Source organism: Papio anubis, chromosome 10 (assembly GCF_008728515.1).
Source record: "Papio anubis isolate 15944 chromosome 10, Panubis1.0, whole genome shotgun sequence".
NCBI lineage: Eukaryota > Metazoa > Chordata > Mammalia > Primates > Cercopithecidae > Papio > Papio anubis.
The window spans coordinates 115,697,300-115,719,829 of record NC_044985.1 but is presented as its reverse complement, the minus strand read 5'-3'; the positions used below and the strand labels follow the sequence as shown (position 1 = coordinate 115,719,829).

General features: G+C 42.3%; 1 protein-coding gene across 1 annotated transcript in view; it reads right to left on the bottom strand.

Moving 5' to 3' along the window:
- Nucleotides 1–14,945, bottom strand: part of DIS3L2 (DIS3 like 3'-5' exoribonuclease 2) — a 441,955-nt gene extending 427,010 nt beyond the window's left edge. Inside the window, 1 exon segment of the mRNA XM_031651606.1 lies at nt 14,433–14,945. The gene's annotated coding sequence lies outside the window, so the exon portion shown is untranslated.
- Between the last annotated feature and the right edge of the window lie 7,585 nt (nt 14,946–22,530).

Sequence of the window (22,530 nt, the reverse complement as noted above, 5' to 3'; positions counted from 1 at the left end):
GGCGTGAACCCGGGAGGCGGAGCTTGCAGTGAGCTGAGATAGCACCACTGCCCTCCAGCCTGGGTGACAGAGCAAGACTCCATCTCAAAAAAAAACGTTCTGTGTTAAATGATTTTGCCAAACTTTAGGCTAACATAAGTGTTCTGAACACATTTAAGGTAGGCTAAGCTAAGCTATGACGTTCAGTAGGTTAGGTGTATTACATTCATTTTCAATTTGTAATTTTTTTTTTTTTTTTTTTTTTGAGAGGGTCTCGCTTTGTCGCCCAGGCTGGAGTACAGGGGTGCGATTTCAGCTCACTACAACCCCCGCCTCCCAGGCTCTATCGATCCTCACACCTCAGCCCCCCAAGTAGCTGGGACCATAGGCACGCACCACCATACCCAGCTAATTTTTTGTATTTTTGGTAGAAACAGGTTTCACATTACCCAGGTTGGTCTCAAACTCCTGAGCTCAAGCAATCTGCCTGCCTCAGCCTCCCAAAGTGTTAGGATTACAGGTGTGAGCCACCGCACCTGGCCCAATGTATGATATTTTCAACTTATGATGGGTTTATTGGAATACAATGCCATCAGAAGGCAAGAAGGATCTGTACCAGGGAATTAAAGGAAATTTTAAAAGATAACTTCCCTGGATCAGAAGCATACAGTAGTTAAATAGAAAAGAGTTGTAATGTACACTATTGGGGTGACGGGCACACTAAAAGCCAACACTTCGCCACTATACAATTCATCCATGTAAAGAAAGTCTCTTTACATGGCGGGCAGATCACGAGGTCAGGAGATTAAGACCATCCTGGCTACCCCTAAAACTATAGAAATAAAAACTAAAATAAATACTCCACAATTCAATCTAACCTCCCTTGTCATCTGCTTTCCATATTAACATTCACTTCTTAAACAGGGGGGTGTGTGTGTGTGTGCGTGTGTGTGTGTCTAGAAGAGAAAGAAGAAGAGAGAAAAAGAGAGTAAGAGAGAGAGAGGAAGGAGGACAGGGAATGAGAACACAGAAATATGTGAGAATAAAGAACGGGAAAGTAGTAGTTATTAGAATTGTATTCCAGAACTGCATTCCCTCCAGGGCCTCTAAGGGAGCTTTCTTTCTCTAATCACATCCCTCTCCTCTCCTCACTCCCTCAAGTTTGCAAGACTGCTCTTCCTTCTTCCAACTTCTGGTCCTTCATCCCTCATATATATATATATATATATATATATATTTTTTTTTTTTTTTTTTTTTTTTTGACAGCATCTCGCTCTGTTGCCCAGGCTGGAGTGCAGTGGCACAATCTCGGCTCACTGCAAGCTCCACCTCCTGGGTTCCCACCATTCTCCTGCCTCAGTCTCCAAAGTAGCTGGGACTACAGGCGCTCGCCACCACACCCTACTCATTTTTTTGCATTTTTTTCGTAGAGATGGAGTTTCACCATTAGCCAGGATGGTCTCAATCTCCTGACCTCGTGATCTGCCCGCCTCAGCCTCCCAAAGTGCTGGGATTACAGGCGTGAGCCACCATGCCCGGCCCACCCCTCATCTTTTTTTTAACCTCTCAGTTGAGCAACCCCATTTCTGCTTTCCCTTCCCTGGATTCTCAGCCTCAAAGAGATACAATATATAATAATAATATTGGAAAGAAGTTATAGAATCCTGTTCCAACCGCCTCACAGTCCAGAGCTCTCCATGCTAGTGACCTCATTATTTTGCAGAGTCCCCTGAAGGGCCTGGTTAGAGGTTTCCTACATTCTTTCAGTTTGGCACTCTGGCAGGGGCATAGCCCAGGGACACATTCCAATTTCCTAAAGCTGAAAAGTACCATCTGAGATTCTAAAATCCTTACTAAAACTAACCTTAATTGAATGCCTTTCAAAAGTGTAAACAGTAGATAAGCCAGTTCAACTCTATACCCAAGTATTTGTTAAATTATGGTGAGATAAATGATAAAACTACTCATTCTTCAGTAATTATTGTAGTGTATTGAAGACTTTCCTTTATAAAAGGAAAGCAACCAAACGGATACAATAGTCTGAAAGGCATATATGTTTTCTAAATAAATAACATTAGTAATTACTTCTCTGAATACTATATCACTTGATTGTATTTTAAGAGATGATTTGTTTATTCTATTAGCCTAAGAGATCAGAAGATTATAATACATCCTTTTATCACTTATAATTTGAATTATTTTATGTTTTGATAATATTTAGGATCAAGAAATAATAAGCATTATTGATTCTAACATCTCCAAACCCCAGCATTTCTAAGTAAATAAATACATATGTTTGAGTATTATATGTTTGAGGAGATAGCTATGTAAAAAAAAATTTTTTTTAAAGAATTGTATTCCATATGTCCAAGAAGCTAAAGACTGGCTAAGAGACCTGGGATATAAAAAAAAAAAAGATCCAAATTAAACTTCTAGAGATAAAAACCATGTCGACTGAGATGAAAAATATACCGGATGGGACAAACAGCAGATTAGACACTACAGAAAAGAAAATTAGTGAACTTCCAGATGTAGCAAGAGAAATTATCCAAAATGAAACAAAGAAGGAAAAAAGACTGAAAAAAAAATTGACAGCTGAGACCTTAAGGCTATGCCGGCCAGCCTGCTGCCAGGGACCCATGTTTTTGCTCTACCACTTAGAGCCTCTTGCCTTCCCCTAAGGAGGTATCCTTCTGCTCCAACTTCCCTTCCCTGTCCCTTTTTGGCCCCTATGTGCTCCTCCTTTACTTAGACTTGTACCCACAGAGACAAGCACACCCCCTTGTCCCCCACTTCACCAATTTCTGGTGGCTGAAATTCACCCTCACAGACTTCAAAGAAGATATTCTTGAGATAATGAAAAGTAACATCTTTGCATATGAAAGGAAAAAGGTTAAAGGGTATATATATGTGTTTTAACATTAGGAACATGTGAACCTTTTTAAAAACAAGGTTTTATTTACTGTAGAGATGAATGCAAATCAGAACCAATATCTCTTGGTCTACTTAATTAAAACCAGCTCACACATCCCTTAGGGGTTTATTATTATAATTATTATTGTGGTTGTTGTTATATTTGTTGTAATTATTATTTGGGGTTTATTTTTCTTTACAGTTCTCCACACTAAACTCACAATATTGTGGGGAGAAGCCATAACTAAACTCTATGCTGCAGTGAGATATAGGAGTAATCAGCTCCCAGCAACACGTATAGCCCGGGCTGCAGGTTGTAATAATTACCAATGATTTAAAGCTTTAGGCTGGGCATGGTGGCTCACGCCTGTAATCCCAACACTTTGGGAGGCCTAGGCAGGAGGATCCCTTGAACTCTAGGAGTTCGAAACCAGCCTCGGCAACACAGTGAGACCCTGTCTCTATAAAAATTAAATTTTAATGTAAATAAAGCTTTATTTAGTCTTGATCTCTACCCTCATAGTCAGGTCTTCCCATATTTTATTAGTGAGGTGGAAAATGTATTATTTGTTTGTTGTTTTGCTCCCCCCCAATGTTAAACTATGAAATTTGTGATTTGTTTAAGTTGCGGGTGAATCACAGCTTTGTCTGTATGTCCAGATCATTTGTTTCTATGTATTTTGTTTGATTCTTCAAGCTTTTACAAAAATATATACGTGTGTGTGTATAAACATGTAAATATATATACACGGATCTTCTGAAAAGTGTGTTAAGCTCATTCAAGTAACAGATAACTTTAATAGCCTTGTATGGCATAAAGAAATTGAATTTGCAGTTAAAAAATTTTCGACAAAGAAAACTTGAGACTAGATGGATTCACTGGTAAATTCCATTGAACATTTAAGGAAACTATACCACTTCTATGCAAACTGTTCCAGAAAACTGAAGAAAAGGAACATTCTCCAACTCATTCAAGGTTTCCAGTGTTACCCTGATATCAAAAACAAAGATATTACGAAACTCAGTTCAAATCAGTATCATTCATAAACAGAAATGCAAATTTTTTAAACAAGATTTTAGGAAATCAATTGCAACAATATATAAATAGAATAAGAATATGGCAGAATCAAGTGGGGTTTATCTCAGGAATGAAAGGTTACTTTTAGGAGCAGGCATGGTGGCGCACACCTGTAATTCCAGCACTTTGGGAGGCCAAGGTAAGCAGATCACTCCTGAGGTCAGGAGTTTGAGACCAGCATGGGCAACATGGTAAAAACCTTGTCTCTACTAAAAATAGAAAAATTAGCCAGGCATGATGGCACACACCTGTAGTTCCAGCTACTCGGGAGGCTGAGGCAGGAGAATCGCTTGAACCCGGGAGGCAAAGGTTGCAGTGAGCTGAGATTGCGCCTCTGCACTCCAGCCTGGGTGACAGAGCAAGACTCCATCTCAAAAAGGAAAAAGAAAGGTTACTTTTAATACAGTCATGCATTCCATAATGACATTTCAGTCAATGACAGACATATATGCTATGGTGGTCCCATAAGAATATAGGGAAGCTGAAAAATTCCTATCACCTAGTGACAGTACAGCCATCCCAACATTGTAGCACAACCCACTACTCATGTGTTTGTGTTGATGCTGATGTAAACAAGTCTACTGTGCTGCCAGTCATATAAAAGTATAGCACATACAATTATATATAGTACACAATACTTGATAATAAGTGACTATGTTACTGCTTTATGTATTCACCATACTTTCATCATTATTTTAGAGTATACCCCTACTTACTTTTTTTGGTTTTTTTTTTTTTTTTTTTTTTTTTTTTTTGAGACTGAGTCTCACTCTGTAGCCAAGTTGGAGTTCAGTGGCATATCTCGGCTCACTGCAGTCTCCACTTCCCGGGTTCAAGCAATTCTCCTGCCTCAGCCTCCCAAGTAGCTGGGATTACAGGTGCGCACCACCATGCCCAGCTAATTTTTGTATTTTTAGTAGAGACAGGGTTTCACCGTGTTGGCCGGGATGGTCTCAATCTCTTGACTTTGTGATCCATCCACCTCAGCCTCCCAAAGTGCTGGGATTACAGGTGTGAGCCACAGTGTCTGGCCACTCCTACTTGTTTTAAAAAGATGGGCTGGGCACAGTGGCTCACACCTGTAATCCCAGCACTTTGGGAGGCTGAGGCAGGCAGATAATGAGGTCTGGAGTTTGAGACCACCCTGGCCAACATGGTGAAATCCCGTCTCTACTAAAAATACAAAAAACGAGCCGAGCATGGTGGCATGTGCCTGTAGTCCCAGCTACTCGGGAGGCTGAGGCAGGAGAATCACTTGAACCCAGGAGGTAGAGGCTGCAGTGAGCCCAGATCGCACCACTGCACTCCAGCCTGGCAACAGAGTGAGACTCCATCTCAAAAAAACAACAAAAAGGACAAAATAATCTGTACACCAAACCCCGACAACACACAATTTACCCATGTAACAAACTTGTACACGTACCTCCAAACCTAAAGTAAAATTTGGAAATAAATAATTTAACTGGAAAATGTTAACTGCAAAACAGCCTCAAGCATGTCCCTCAGGAGGTATCCAGAAGAAGGCATTGTTACTGGAGATGACAGCTCCACGCATGTTACTGCCCCTGAAGACCTTCCAGTGGGACAAGATGTCGAGGTGGAAGAGAGTGATACTGATGATCCTGACTCTATGTAGGCCTAGGCTAATGTGTGTGTTTGTGTCTTAGTTTTTAACAAAAAAAATTTAAAAAGTAAGAAAAAGATAGAAAAAACGTTACAGAATAAGGACATAAGAGTATTTTTGTACAGCTGCACAGTGTGCTTGTGTTTTAAGCTAAGTATTATTATAAGAATCAAAATATTACAAAAAATTAAAGTTTACAAAGTAAAAAAAGTCACAGTAAGCTAAGGTTAATTTATTATTGAAGAAAGAAAAATGTTTTCTATAAATTCAGTATAGCTTAAGTATACTGTGTTTATAAAGTCGACAGTAGTGCACAGTAATGTCCTAGGCCTTCACACTCATTCACCATTCACTCACTGACTCACCCAGAGCAACTTCCAAGCCTGCAAGTTCCATTCATGGTAAATGCCCTATACAGTGTACCATTTTTTATGTTTTATACTGCATTTTTACTGTACCTTTTCGATGTATAGATACATCTAGATACATAAATACTTAGCATTATATTACAATTGTCTGTGGTATGAAATACAGTCACATGCTGTACAGGTTTGTAGCCTAGGCGCAATAGGCTATACCATATAGCCTAGGTGTGTAGTAGACTACAACATCTAGGTTTGTGAAAGTACACTATGAGGTTTGCACAACAAAATTACCTAACAATGCATTTCTCAGAATGCATCCCCATTGTTAGGCAACAAATGGCTAACATGTAAATCAATGTAATAATTCACCATATTAACAAATGAAAAGGCTGGGTGCAGTGGCTCGCACCTGTAATCCCAACACTTTAAGACATGAAGGTAGGAGGATTGCTTGTGCTCAGGAGTTCAAGGCCAGCCTGGACCACATAAGGAGACCTCATCTCTACGAAAAAAACAAACAAAAAAAAATCAGCCAGTGTAGTATGTCTGTGGTCCCAGCTACTTGGGAGGCTAAGGTGGGAGGACTGCTTGAGCTCCAAAGGTCAATGCTGCTGTGAACCACAGTCATGCCACTGCATTCCAGCCTAGAAGATAGAGCAATATCCTGTCTCAGAAAAAAAAAAAAAAAATCATATGATCATCTCAGTAGATTCAGAAAAAGCACTTACCAAAATTCAATGTTCATTCTTAAAAAAAAAAAAAAAAAACTCAGTAAACTAGAAATAGAAGAAAACTTCTTCAGTGATAAAATGCATATACAAATGATGAAAGACTAAATGCTTTCTCCCTAAGAGAAGAAACAAGACAAGTAATCTGCTCTCACCATCAACATTTAACATTGTACTTGGGGATTGTAGCCAGTGCTGTAAAAGCCTGGAAGGGAAGAATTAAAACTGTATTCACAGATGACATAATCTTTACATAGAAAATCTAATGGAATCTACTAAAAAGCTCTAGGACGCCAGGCGCAGTGATTTACGCCTGTAATCCCAGCGCTTTGGGAGGCCGAGGCGGACAGATCACTTGAGATCAGGAGTTTGAGGCTGGCCTGGCCAACATGGTGAAACCCCGTCTCTACTGAAAATACAAAAATTAGCCAGGCATGGTGGCGCACACCTGTAATCCCAGCTACTCAGGAGGCTGAGGCATAAGAGTTTCCTGAACCTGAGAGGTAGAGGTTGCAGTGAGCCAAGATTGTGCCACTGCACTCCTACCTGGGCAACAGAGCAAGACTCCATCTCAAAAAAAAAAAAGGTCTAGGACTAATAAGAACTAAGAGAGCTTAGCCAGACTGACAGAGAAGATTAATGTAAAAGATCAATCATATTTCTATATACTAGTGGCAATCAGAAATATAAATTTTAAAAATATAATTTTAATAGTGTATTAGTCCATTCTCACACTGATACAAAGAAATACCCAAGACTGGGTAATTTATAAAGGAAAGAGGGTTGACTCAGTTCCACATGGCTGGGAAAGACTCAGGAAACTTATAACCATGATGAAAGAGGAAAAAGGCATGTCTTACACGGCAGCGGCAGGCAAGTGAGAGAGCATGTGAGAACACAGGAAAAACTAACGTTTATACAACCATCAGATCTTGTGAGAATTCACTATTACCAGAACAGCCCCATAATCCAATCACTTCCCTCCCTCGACACATGGGGATTACAATCTAACATGAAATTTGGGTGAGGACCTAAAACCAAACCATATCAAATAGCATCAAAAACTATTAAATACTTAGGGATAACTAAACATTGACGGTTTCCTTAAAGGTTAAGCATATGCCTATTATATGATCTAGCCATTCTACTCCTAGGTATTTAAGCAAAAGGAATAAAAATATAGGTCCATACAAAGCCTTGTAAACAAATTTTTATAGAAGACTCACTTGTTAATAACTAAAACTGGAAACAACCAACATGTCCATTGGTAGGTAAATGTATTAATAAACTGAGGTACATCCATGCAATGCATTATTACACAGCAATAAAGAGGAATCAGCTACTGATACACTTAACAACATGGATGACTCTCAATTATGCTGAGTGAAAGAAGGATAACCACATATTGTATGGTTCCGTTTATATAAAATAAGAGGAAATTCTAGGAAATGAAAGTTAATGTACAATGATAAAAACATCAGTTAGGCCAGGTGCAGTGACTCACGCCTGTAATCCCAACACTTTGGGAGGCTGAGGTGGGTGGATCATGAGGTCAGGAGATCGAGACCATCCTGGCTAATACGATGAAACCCCGTTTCTACTAAAAATACAAAAAGTTAGCCGGGCGTGGTGGCGGGCACCTGGAGTCCCAGCTATTCGGGAGGCTGAGGCAGGAGAATAGGGTGAACCTGGGAGGCGGAGCTTGCAGTGAGCCGAGATCACGCCACTGCACTCCAGCCTGGGGGACAGAGCGAGAGTCTGTCTAAAAAAAAAAAAAAAAATCAGTTATCTGGGATAGGGATCAGGAAGCCAGGGGTATGAAAACAGCTTTGGGTATAATAGATATGGTCACTGTCTTGTTTGTGATGATAGTCTTACAAGTACACACATATGTCAAAACTTAACCAATTGTACACTTTAGAGTTTATAACCTGTCAACTATATCTCAATAAATCACCTTTAAAAATATGGTCTTAACCAATAATTAATAATCCTAAACAACACAAATTGAGCCCTAATTCATTTATTAAAAATCAGACATATTTCAGTCATAAAACTTATAAGGCATTCTTACTTGTAAACTATTATGAAATACTGATTTGAACTGGCAAAAATTCAATAAAACATAAAGAAAATAAATGCATTATTTCAACAAAAATGTCTCAGAACAATTCATTTTTTTCATTTACAAAAATTAACTAAAATTAAAAAGAAACAAGTAAATTTCTGACCTTGTTTAATCCTGTGCCATAAGTAAAAGGATTAAACAATAATAATAATAGCTCCTTCTTGGTATAACTGTTGCCAGAGTTTTGCATTCAACCTTTTAAAAGTGATTAAAAATAACCATGGCAGACATCAGAGAAAGAGGCAACTACTTCCCATGTGGAAAGCTGGTCTCCAGAAAAATGAAGTTAAACAGAAATGTTTGGGCCTTCTCTCTGAATCCGTCAGCACCTAGATAATCACCACAAACTTTTCCTCATCAAAGCCTAATGAGAAATAGAAACAATCCAATTTCATTAGAGGAGGACCAAAAAGGAAGTATAAGCAGGATTCTTCAATTAGCACTATACAACCCTGCCTCCTCCTGGTTTGGGTCACACAACCTCTCAGTGTCTACCAGACACTCCACCAATACTTTACTGAGGGTAGGGCACTTCATCAGCCCTTCTCCCCTCCTGATTTCATCAGAGATAATTTCAAGGTACTTTGCACCACATGAAGTGACATCCTACCAGTATGACCAGTGTCTCATCTGTCATTATCAGTACATCCCAAAGGCTGCCTGTTATTGGGGCAAGAAAGGAATCAAAAGTAGGTGGACTAACAGTTGACTAAACCTGATCAAGTCTTGCCTCAACATAACTGGTCACTTAATAACTACTCTAAGGCATCAAGTTCTTGCTATGGTTTCAAACAAAATACCTTCTATATGAAAAACCCATCAGATCCTTCTACTTCATGTTACATGACAAAAAGGAGCATCTTGTGCTGTTCTACCACCACTCTCAGTTTAATAAAGACAACAAGAATTCCAGGACAGGCACAGTGGTTCATGCCTGTAACTCCAACATTTGAGAGGCTGAGGCAGGAGGATCACTTGAGGCCAAGAGTTTCAGACAAGTCTGAGCAACACAGCAAGACCCTGTCTCCACAAAAAAAAAAAAAAAAAAAAAAAAAAGTTTTTTAACTAGCTGGGCATGGTGGCTTATGCCTATAGACCCAGCCACTCAAGAGGCTCAGGTGGGAAGATCACTCAAGCCCAGGAGTTCAAGGTTACAGTGAGCTATGATCACACCACTGCACTCCAGCCTGGGCAACAGAGTGAGAATCTGTCTCAAAAAAGCCAGGTGCGGTGGCTCACATTGGTAATCCCAGCACTTGGGGAGGCCAAGGCGGGTGGATTGCTTGAGGTCAGGAGTTTGAGACCAGCCTGGCCAACATGGTGAAACCCCATCTCTACTAAAAATACAAAAAATTAGCCAGGCATGGTGGTGTGAGCTTGTAGTCCCAGCTACTCGGGAGGTTGAGGCTGGAGAATTGCTCGAGCCCAGGAGGCAGAGGTTGCAGTGAGCTGAGATTGTGCCACTGCACTCCAGCCTGGGCAACAGAGTAAGTCTCCGTCTCAAAAAAAAAATAAAGAAGAAGACTTCTGGTCAAGTCTCCACCTCCCTGACATCACCAAAAATGGCACAGATGGCCAGACCTCAGAGGGATGTATTCATTCATTCCAGGCCCAGTTTTACTTGTACTCATGCTCAATAGTATTTTGTTTCATGAAACTCCTCCTGTAAAACAAAAACTTTTTGAAGGATAAAATAAAAGGACAGGCTGGGCATGGTGGCTCACATCTATAATCCCAGAACTTTGGGAGGCTGAAGCAGGAGGATCGCTTGAGCCCAGAAGGTCGAGGCCGCAGTGAGCCATGATCTCACCACTGCACTCCAGCCAGGGCAACATGGACATGGCATCAGAGGGTCTGCTTTGACTAGAGCACTGTTCTCTTCCTGTGCTTCTTGTAGATATCAGTTAAAGTGTCATTTCGGTGATTTCTCTAAAACACTTGTCACAGCCACAGTTTTGCATTTGTGTGATTATTTGAGTATCATCTGCAGAGGATAGGGATCATATGTGCACTCACTCTCCCCCATCTCCAATGCCAAGCATAGTGCCTAGTACCAAGTAAGTACTCAAATATTATATTTGTTGATTAAGTGAATAAATGAACACTAAGTCTATAAGAAAGCAACGAAACATCTTTTAAGAGGACTTAAGAGTTGCATCATCTTCACAAATGTATCTTTGGTGAATGCCCAAAGCAGCTGAGCCCCCTTATTAAACTCGAAAAAAAAAAAAAAGTCAATTCAGATGTCTACATAAATTGCTCTGGCCTTCAATGTCTCAAGGAAAATGCTGAGCATCAAAGGCTGATAGGCTAAACACACACACCCTCTGTATATAAAGCATACCTACTGGTTGCTAAGTAACAGTTGTTTTTGGTATTTCCTGATACTGTTGCTGCTACATAGGAAGCACTTCGGAAATACCAGTCAAATAAAAAAGAGCAACACTTCACAAGACTCTTGAGTATGAATGAAACAGTAACTATACTTAAACTGTTGTGTTTCATATAAACCTAACACCAAATGCAGAAGCAAAGAATCTCTAAGTGGCAAAGCCCTCAGTTAGTAGCTTCACTATTTTAGATCTCACACAGGAAAAATGCCATATAGATTTGTACTAAGACTATCTGAAAGAAATAGATCACAAATCAAGTGACCTGAGAGCATTAAATAAGAACTTCAAAATGCCACATGGAACTATTTCCCAAACTCTTAAGAATATAAAGAAAGGAATTAGGACTTCCTGTCCCCTCCAATACAATTATATCTGTACTTTAGAGACAAATCAAGTCCCATTTCATCCATAAATGACTTCTCCACCCTGACCTACTACAGCACTTAAAATCTGTACCACATATTTTGCATTTAAACAAATGTTCATTTTATTGCTTTCCTAATAATTTCATGTGTGCAGTCTTTTATTTCTTTTATACCCTTTAAAGTGTATAATGCTGTAGATGCTTAATAAATATTTATTAAATTGGAATGAAATTATAGTTTTGAATGAATTTTGGTATACTCACACATTTTATTCCCCAAATAACATCATTTCCAAAAACGGTTCACATGCCTCAGTTTTAGCTCCATATCATCATCAGATTAAAAATAAAGTCGTTATCCAACCACGATCAAATAAGGCTTACAGTTTTCTTAGTATCACTCATTCAAACTCAAATCAGGGGAGGTTTTCCAGCGCCATAGTGTCTTTTGAAGTCTAAGTCCAGGCTATTAACAACACCTGCCCCTACTTTCTTCAATGCAGCAAATTTCACTTGAAATATTTCTCAAACCTAGTCAGTCTTAGGAAGATTTCCTTCTGCAGAAAACTCGTAAGACACAAAGTCTAAGCTCTAGAATATACTAACCATACCTCACTCACAACTGGGAAGCAAATTCCCCAGAAAAGGATCAGTTCAAGATGTACATTTAAATGAGTCTCACACCTATAGAACCATGGAACAGAACAGAAAACTCAGAAATAATGCCACACACCTATAACCATCTGATCTTCAACAAGCTGGCAAAAAGCAAGCAATGGGGAAAGGACTCCCTATCCAACAAATGGTGCTGGGATAACTCACTGGCAATACGCAGAAGAATAAAACTGGATCCTTGTATTTCACAATATACATAATGGGTTAAAGATTTAAATGCAAAGACCTCAGTCAGGCACAGTAGCTCATGCCTGTAATTCCAGCACTTTGGGTGACTCAAGGCAGATCTCTTGAGCCTAGGAGCCAGAGACCAGCCTGGACAACATGGTAAAACCACATCTCCACAAAAAATACAAAAATTAGGCGAACGTGGTAGTGCACACCTGTAGTCTCAGCTACTCCGAAGGCTGAGGTGGGAGGATCACTTGAGCCTGGGAAGTCGAGGCTGCAGTGAGCTGCAGTCACTCCACTGCACTCCAGCCTGGGTGCCAGTGAGGCCCTGTCTCAAAATAAAATAAAAGACCTCAAACTATAAAAATTCTAGAAGAAATCCCAGGAAATACACTTCCTGACATTGACCTTGGCAAATTTTTGGCTAAGTCCCCATAAGCAACTGCAGCAAAAACAAAAATTGACAAGTTGGAACTAATTAAACTAGAGCATCCGCACAGCAAAAGAAATTATCAACAGAGTAAACAGTCAACATACAAAATGGGAGAGAATATTCCCAAACTATGCATCTGACAAAGGTCCAATATCCAGAATCCCTATGAAACTTAAATCAACAAGCAAAAAACAAGCCCATTTTTAAAAATGGCCAAAGGACATGAACAAACACTTCTCAGAAGAAATACAAAAAAAAAAAAAAAGACCACGACATATAAGCAGCCAACAAATATATGGAAAACATGATCATGACTAATTATCAGAGAAATGCCAATCAAAACCACAGTGAAAACACCATCTCATACCAGTCAGAATGGCTATTATCAAAGAGTCAGAAAACAAGCCCTGTTAGGCTCCGTTGAGAAGGGAACACTTATACACTGTTGGTGGGAATGTAAATTAGTTCAGCCACTGTGGAAAGCAGTTTGGAGATTTCTCAAAGAACTTAAAGAGCCACCATTTCACCCAGCAATCCCATTGCTGAGTATATAACCAAAGGAAAACAGACCATTATACCAAAAAGACATATGCACTTGTATGTTCACGGCTGAGCTATTCACAACAGCAAAGACAAGGAATCAACCTAGGTGACCATCAATGGTGGACCGGACAAAAAAATGTGGATGTACCCTATGGAATACTATGCAGCCACAAAAAAAAGGAGAAAATCATGTCCTTTGCAGCAACACAGATGGAGCTGGAGGCCATAATCCTAAACGAATTAGCACAAGAACAGAAAGCTAAATACCATATGTTCTCACTTATAAGTGGGAGCTAAACATTGAGCGCACTTACAAGTGGGAGTAGAAACATTGAGCGCCCATGGACATAAACATGGGAACGGTACACAGTGTAGACTACTGGAAGGAGGGGAGAGATGGGGGATGTGGGCTGAAAAACTGCCTACTGGGTTCTATGCTCAATACCTGGGTGCAATACACCCAAGTGAGTAACCTGCATGCGTATCCCCCATATCTAAAATAAAAGTTTAAATTATTTTTTTAAAAGAGTCTCTACGATCAATAAAGCAGATAAAGTGTATCACTGTGGAAAGCGCAAACGTCAAGAACATGTTATAATTAAGCGGCTGCCATTCAAGATTCCCAAGGCTCCCCATCCCTGCCAGTCCTGAAACATCTCGATCAAGACCCTTGAGAACGCATCCACAGGTGACCCGAGCCTGGGGAAGCGTGCTCTCTACAGCAACAGGCTCTAATTCTGGTCTCGCTCCCCTCACCCCATCCTAGGCTACAAAGGCCCCGGCGCTATAAGCGCGGCCTGGGAGGCCGGGTCGGTCAGGAGCGGAGAGTGGGGAGCTGGGGACACTGAGGGAGATGCCGGACAGGGAAGACGCGTGGGCCGGGGAGCAACGCCAGAGGCGGAAGACGCTCCTCTCGGGCCGCCACCGCAGGTGCCTGGCGAAGCGCCGCGGAGCCCCCCAGAGGCCAGACCGCGGGTCGGTCCCGAAGGGGTCGTGCAGCAGTAGGCGGTGTAGGGGGCAGGCGAGTGAGGGCCTCACCGTTTCTCCCCGGAGGCCGGCGCCGCCGCAGTCCCGCAGTTGCTAAGGAGAATGCTCTTCCGGGTCACGGGCGCGGAGTTCTAGAGAGCGACGGTGGCCGGGCGAGGCCGAGAGCGAAGTGCGCGGGGCGTGTGCTCGGTGGAGGAGCTGGTAGTCGGCGGTTCAGCTGCAGCAAGGGCGAAATGGCCAGGCCAGGGGCTGCTGCGCCTTCTCTGGCCTCGCTCGTGGGGACAACTGGCTGCAACGGTTGGCTCCCAGTGGGCGGCCTCTGAGACGCCTTGTGCCAGGCGCGGGCTGGCTCCGCTCCCCTGTCTCACAGGCAGGAGCCTTCCAGACCCGGCTCCTGAACCTCCAGGCTCTGCTCCACTGGGCCAGGTCTTGCACGGCAGACGCCGCCGGCCCCTTTCCTGTGACAAGGCTTTGCTCATTCTTTCGTTTACTTACTGCTCATTTATTGGACAACTGCTTGGGGCGAGGTGCAGTGCTGGCACTGGGGATACAGAGATGGGCAACCCCCGCGTGGTCCCTGCCCTCAGGATGCGAGGCTGATGGCAGAGCAAGCAGATGCCGTCCCCGGGATGATCGGAGGAAAGGAGACTAGGGGAGCCTGCCCAAGGGGCCCACCCCGACATGGGTGGGGAGCAGTTGATGATGGAGACGTCGACCTAGTAGAAAGGGTAGGGAAGAGGGTTTCAGGTGAGAGAAGAAGCGCAGTTGAGAAAGCCCCTGACAGTTCAGTGTGGCCCGCCCAGGGAAGTGTGGAGAGGAGACAATCGCTAAGCACGGGACCTAGGAAACACCAATATTGTAGATGTGAGCAAAGGAAAGGGAAATCCAAAGAGCAGCCAGAACGTTCGGGAGAGCTCAAGAGGAAAGCATGCCAGTGAGGGGATGGCCGCCATTCTCAAGCTATGGAGATCCAGTGTCCGTTGGTGACCATAGAAAAATCAAACTTCCCTTTGGGAGGCCGAGGCGGGCGGATCACCTGAGGTCGGGAGTTCAAGACCAGCCTGACATGGAGAAACCCCGTCTCTATTGCAAAATTAGCCGGGCATGGTGGCACAAGCCTGCAATCCCAGCTACTCGGGAAGCTGAGGCAGGTGAATCGTTTGAACCTGGGAGACGGAGGTTGCGGTGAGCCGAGATCGCGCCATTGCACTCCAACCAGGGCAACAAGAGTGAAATCTCCGTCTCAAAAAAAAAAAAAAGAAAAAAGAAAAATCAAACTTCCGAGACCAGTCTGGCGAACAATTGCACTACAGAAAAAAAAGGTTGGCTGGGGGAGGAGATACGAGAGGGCAAGGCAGACAGGGCAGAGACCAAACTTCGAAAATAGAATGTGGACAGATGCTTGAGTCTGTATGGAGTCCACCACCATATGCTCCATATTGAAACAAGGAAAAGAGATTAAATTGTTCCTGTATTTCTTTTTTCTTTTTCTTGCCTTTTTTTTTTTTTTTTTTTTTTGAGACAGACTCTTGCTCTGTCGCCCAGGGTGGAGTGCAATGGTGCGATCTCGGCTCACTGCAACCTCCACCTCCTGGGTTCAAGCAATTATCCTGCCTCAGCCCCCCGAGTAGCTGGGACTACAGGCACCCGCCACCACGCCCAGCTAATTTTTGTATTTTTAGTAGAGAGGGGGTTTCACTGAGTTAGCCAGGATGGTCTCAATCTCCCGCCCACTTTGTTGTCCCAAAGTGCTGGGATTTACAGGTGTGAATCACCATGCCCGGCCAATGTGTTGCCGTAGTCTAAGCAAATTCAGGGTTCCCCTTAATAATTGTGAGCTCCATGAAGGTGGAAAACTTTGCATCTGCAGTACCTGCCACACGCATAGGCCTCAATCAATGTTTGCTTAACGCCTAAATGAACCCAAGGAACCTTTGCTTTTTAATGTTCACACAGATCTTTCTAGAGCCCTCAGGAAAACTGTGATTTCAGCAAAACTTGTCTTTGAAATGTAGAGGGTAGAGGAAGCCCAGCAAGGACAGGAGGCAGAGAGTGTCAGGGGTCCAGGAATTCAGTGGATAGGAGAGGGGCCAGTGGGGAAAGGAAGGGTAAGACCCAGAAGAGGAAAAGAACAAAGGATTGAAATAAAATCTGTGGCTGGACAAAGTGGCTCACGCCTATAATCCCAGCACTTTGGGAGGCCAAGGTGGGCTGATCACTTGAGATCAGGAGTTCGAGACCAGCCTGGCCAACATGGTGAAACCCTGTCTCTACTAAAAATACAAAAAATTAGCCAGGCACGGTGGTGGATGCCTGTAGTCTCAGCTACTCGGGAGGCTGAGGCAGGAGAATTGCTTGAACCTGGGAGGTGGAGACTGCAGTGAGCCTAGATTGGGCCACTGCACTCCAGCCTGGGTGACAGAGCAAGACTCCGTCTCAAAAAATAAATGAAAAGAAAATCTGAGATTTCAGGACTAGAAATAGGAGGTAAAGCCAAGGAAACCAAAAATAATTAAAAGTAGGAATAGAGGAGCAAGGACAAGAGCAGAGGAAGTAGGGCTGAGACCATTATTTTACTTAAGTTCAACGGACAAATCTCATTTTGATTGGTCGTTTGTCAAAGTGTGATGCCTGCCTGTGTATAGGCTACAGGGCTAGGGTGGACATATCACCGTGCCCTCATTTTTTTTGTTGTTAGGGGTGGGGGTACAAAGTCTCACTCTGTCGCCAGGCTGGAGTGCAGTGGTGCAATCTCGGCTCACTGCAACATTTGCCTCCCAGGTTCAAGCGATTCTCCTGCCTCAGCCTCTCAAGCAGCTGGGACTACAGGCGCGTGCCACCACACCCAGCCAATTTTTGCATTTTTAGTAGAGACGGGATTTCACATTGTTGGCCAGGATGGTCTTGATCTCTTGACCTCGTGATCCGCCCACCTTGGCGTCCCAAAGTGCTGGAGTTATAGGTGTGAGCCACAGCGCCCAGCGCACCGTGCCCTCTTAAGTGATGTGAGCCCTGACTTCCTCACATGGGCTAAAGGAAGATCACAACAACTCTGTAGTAGACTTGGGGCAAGAGGCTTGTCGCACTAGCATATGTTCAGTCCATTACTTCAGTATGTTCCTATTATAGCAAGTATTACAGTAAGTTCCCTGAAAAGAGATAGAAGTAATACTCTCTGAAAGACAACAGATCTCTCCATAACAGATGTGACAGGTTATCTGTGTCAGCAAACCGATAAATTCAAAATGTATGGCTGAAGAATTTAGAAACACCCAAATATGGGACAAGGGGGTTATATTGGTCCTTTGGGAGTGCTATAACACAATATCATGGATTGAGTGGCTTAGGAACAACAGAAATTTGTTTATCGTGGTTCTGAAGGCTGTGAAGTCCAAGATCAAGACACTAGCTGATTCCATCTCTGGTGAACCATTTCCTGGTTCATAGATGGCCTTCTTGGCCTGTTGTGACATGACAGGCTAGCTAGCTAGCTAGTCTCTCACAGGCCTCTTCTTAGAAGAGCACTAATCCCATTAGTAAAAGCTCCACTCTCATGACCCAAGTACTTCCCAAAGTCCCCACCTCCAAATACCATCACACTGGGATTAGGGTTTCAACATACGAACTTTGAAAGAACACAGACATTCAGTCCATAACAGTCTGTTATGAAGTCCAAGGCTTTCTGGAAGTTTAGGGCTTATACACAGTTATGGTTGCCCCAGAACCTCTCAGTCCCAGTCTGACCTGAATTCCTAACCACCACCACCCCTAACCTAGCCTTCTGGACTTACATCTACCCAGTCACAAAAGCAGACACCATGGGGTCACCCCTGACTCCACTTTCACTCATCATCATGCCCACACCCTAACAATCCAGCCCCTGAGCAGGTTCTGAGGATTGTCTCCTCCCCACCCAATTCCACTGCCACCAAGGACGGTGAAAGAAGCAAATAACCAAGCAACTCAGGGTCAATAACAAGTGTTGCAACGTCAGAGATGAGTCAAGGTGATAAAGGTTGGGGGGGGTGTGTGTGAAAGTGTAATAACCAAATCAAACACCAAAACTCCAAGGAGATAAGATAGAATACATTCATTCAACATATTTTAGTTGCCTTTCACATGATAATTTTATCATAAAGGCAGCAAAAGATAATGAAAGGACTATTAAAAAGGCTAAAGAAAAACTAAGAATCAAACACATTCCAAGAACCAAAGTGAAGCAGGATATGCTGGCCTTTTCAAGTCCCCGGTTCTGTTGAGAGATATCTTAAAATGCCAGGAGCCTGGCCTTCACCATGGCTGAGAGTGCCATGGCGAATAGAAAAAGTGTCTCATCATTCCCATATCCACTTGTTTTTGGCGTCCTCAATTACAACTACACCCACCCAGACCACTAATTCCAACATACAATTTTGGTCTGATTAAAGTCTATTTTTGCTCTTCTCTCAATTTAAACGTAATGTTTTTTTAAAAAATTCATTTTCTTTTTTCTCTATATAGTGTTCTTTTTTTCTCTTAAAATTTTTTTTTCTTTTTTTTTTTTTTTTTGAGACGGAGTCTTGCCCTGTCGCCAGGCTGGAGTGCAGTGGCGTGATCTCGGCTCACTGCAACCTCTGCCTCCCAGGTTCAAGCGATTATCCTGCATCAGCCTCCCAAGTAGCTGGGACTACAGATGTGTACCACCATGCCCAGCTAATTTTTGTATTTTTAGTAGAGACAGGGTTTCACCATGTTGGCCAGGATGGTCTGGATCTCTTGATCTTGTGATCCGCCTGCCCCAGCCTCCCAAAGTACTGGGACTACAGGCATGAGCCACCGTGCCCAGCCTTAACTTTTAAAATCTAAATCCTATGAGAATATTTCTTTTTCTTTGGCCTCTGAGATCTTAGCTTAATTTCTCTTTTACCTTATAGCTCCTATTTAAAATGTCATCTTTTATTAATTTATTAAATGTCACCTATTAATTTTATTTTATGTGGATGTTATCAACATATTTTGCTTAACCTTTTAGGTTTAATTTTTTGTTTGTTTGTTTTCTAGTGCTTTCGTCTTTATTTTCTTTTTAATTTCATATACGCTACTTTAAAAGTGGATTTTATGCTTGAACCCAGGAGGCAGAGATTGCAGTGAGCTGAGATTGTGCCATTGCACTTCAGCCTGGGAGACAGAGCAAGGCTCTGTCTAAAAAAAATAATAAATTAAAGTGGATTTTAGAAAATTCCCTGATTTACAGTGTTGTCCTTTCTACGTTTTTATTCGCACGTTTTTAGCTTTAAATCTGTCTTAATTTTTATACTCTGTCATCATTCTATTTTATCTTTTCTTTCTCATGTCTTCCATCTTGCATATTTTTTCTGGTTTTAAACTTTCTCTTTTAATCACAGATACATCTCACCAGCTACAAGTGGCATCTAATAACTTTTACACTTTAAAAGAGAAAAAAAAAATGGCATTCAATTCACAAAACCCAGAATGCTTGTACCTTTGTTTTGTTGGGGAATTCACTGAAATGGGAGGTACAAGATTTTACTTTCTTCTGTACCTTACTGCCTGCCAGAGACCAGCCTCATATGTAGCTGGTATAACAAAAAGGGGTTTCTTGTGTTGCAAATTCAATATAGCAGCAATTCGGCATAACAGTTAGGACAGAGGGAGCCAAACTGCTGGGTTGAAATCTAACTGAACCAGTTACTCACTGTGTGTGACCTTGGACAAGTTACTCGACCTCTCTGCCCGTTTTCCTTGCCTGTGGAATGTAGATAATGATAGTCATATCACCTCATGAGGTTGATATGAGATTTAAATGAGTCAATGCATGTAAAGTACTTAGAACAGTGCCTGAGCACATTGTGAATATATATTTGCTAACATTGACATTTAATAAGAAGTGGTCACTCTTAGGAGTGAAAAATGACTGTGTGGCCAGGCACAGTGGCTCACTCCTATAATGCCAGCACTTTGGGAGGCCAAGGTGGGTGGATTGCTTAAGCCCAGGAGTTCAAGACCATCCTGGACAACATGGCAAAACCCTGTCACTACCAAAAAAATACAAAAATTAACTGGGCGTGGTGGTGCACACCTGTAGTCCCAGCTACTTGGGAGGCCGAAGTGGGTGGATCACTTGAGCCTGGGAGGCAGAGGTTGTGGTGAGCCAAGATCACGCCACTGCACTCCAGCCTGGGTGACAAAGCGAGACTCTGTCTCAGAAAAAACAGGACTATGAATTGACCATCCATAGGGATTGACCTATTGATATGAATTAGGGGTCCACTGGAGCCAATCAGTTGAGCCAAGGAAACTGATTCACTTAGGGGAATTATGACTGCCCAGGTTGTAGGGACTAGGGGATATGTATGTATACTTATCTGGAGGGAGGTAGCAATTTCAATGAAGGGCATGTAGGCAGGGAGAAATAATAGTTGTATGTAGCATAGCCTGATATCTCCACAAACATGCATAGTCCAGTCTGAAAGCAGGGATATACAGTTGTAATAAAATGTAACAATCATATTTTAAAATATTTAACAGGATTTAAAGCTGAATTTGCTGGTGTACAAAAGAAGGAAAAATAATAAAATATTTAACTGGAGAGAAAAGTTTTCAGAATACCCAAACAAAACCAAATGAAACCAAGAGGACCTGGTTAAGAAGAGAGAGGATGAGTAAATTACTCCCAAAATTCTGTATTTCTATATAAGAAAGGAAAATGGTTTTGAGTTAGAACAGATATGAAAAATGGGCGGGTGCAGTGACTCACGCCTATAATTCCAGCACTTTGGGAGGCCAAGGTGGCCAGATCACCTGAGGTCAGGAGTTCAAGACCAGCCTGGCCAACATGGTGAAATCCCGTCTTTACTAAAAATACAAAAATTAGGCAGGCATGGTGAGGGGCACCTGTAGTCCCAGCTACTCAGGCGGCTGAGGAGAATCACTTCAACCTGGGAGGCAGATGTTGCAGTGAGCCGAGATGGCGTCATTGCATTCCATCCTGGGTGACAGAGCAAAACTCTATCTCAGAGAGAGAGAGAGAGAGAAAGAGAAAGAGAGAAAGAAAGAAGCACAGGCTGTTTGGGGGTAGGTAAGTGAAGACAGAAAAACATGAGGAAATTGAGTTGTTCAAAAAATGTTACATTCGGCTGGGCACAGTGGCTCACACCTGTAATCCCGGCACTTTGGGAGGTCGAGGCGGGTGGATCACAACGTCAGGAGTTCAAGACCAGCCTGGCCAACATGGTGAAACCCCCTCTCTACTAAAAATACAAAAATTAGTCGGGTGTGGTGACATGTGCCTGTAGTCCCAGCTACTCGGGAGGCTGAGGCAGGAGAATCATTTGATTCTCCCTGGAGGTAGAGGTTGCAGTGAGCCAAGACCTCACCATTGTACTCCAGCCTGGGCGACAGAGAGAGACTCTGTCTGAAAAAAAAAAAAAAAAAGAAAAGAAAAAAAAGTTAAATTCGATCTCACTTAAATGAATTTTTAAAACACTTTAAATGAATTTTTAAAATGGAAATCCTATGTTAAGTTAAAGAGTACACAAATAATTTTATTACCTGAGAAAAATACCAGAAAACACAATTACAACAATTATAAGATTACATGTAAATGGACTGAATTCTCCTATTTAAAAAATAGAATTACAAACTAGATTAAAAAGACAAAATCTACACATGCATCTTATTTTAAAACACACAAACACTTAAAGAAAAAAGATAATAATTTAAAAGCCTAGCATAGATAAGTCATGCTTGCACAAAGTAAGTGTGGTGAGTCTCAGCTTGACTGATTAAGTTATTATGTTCATCCCAGGAGTCCGGCATACCTAGGCAAGCCCAAAACACCAGCGGGAGGACCCACTGGAGGTCTATTTGCATGAGGAGCCAGGCCGCTAGGAAAGAATTCCTTCTTCAGACAAAGCCAAACAGAAGACCAAGGTTAACAGGTCAGCATGATGTTTTGTGAAGCAGGGAGGCTGCAGAGAAGGAGAGCCCCCAAAACAGGATATTTGGCTTAAGGTAGCCCGGCTCTGTAGCTTTTCAACAGAAAGGAGCATTAGCAAGGGAGAGTACTGTTGGAGCGTGTTAGCATAAACTCTCAATAATACTACATTCAATGGCCCCAACCACAGGCTCTGCCCCAGCTCTACTGAGG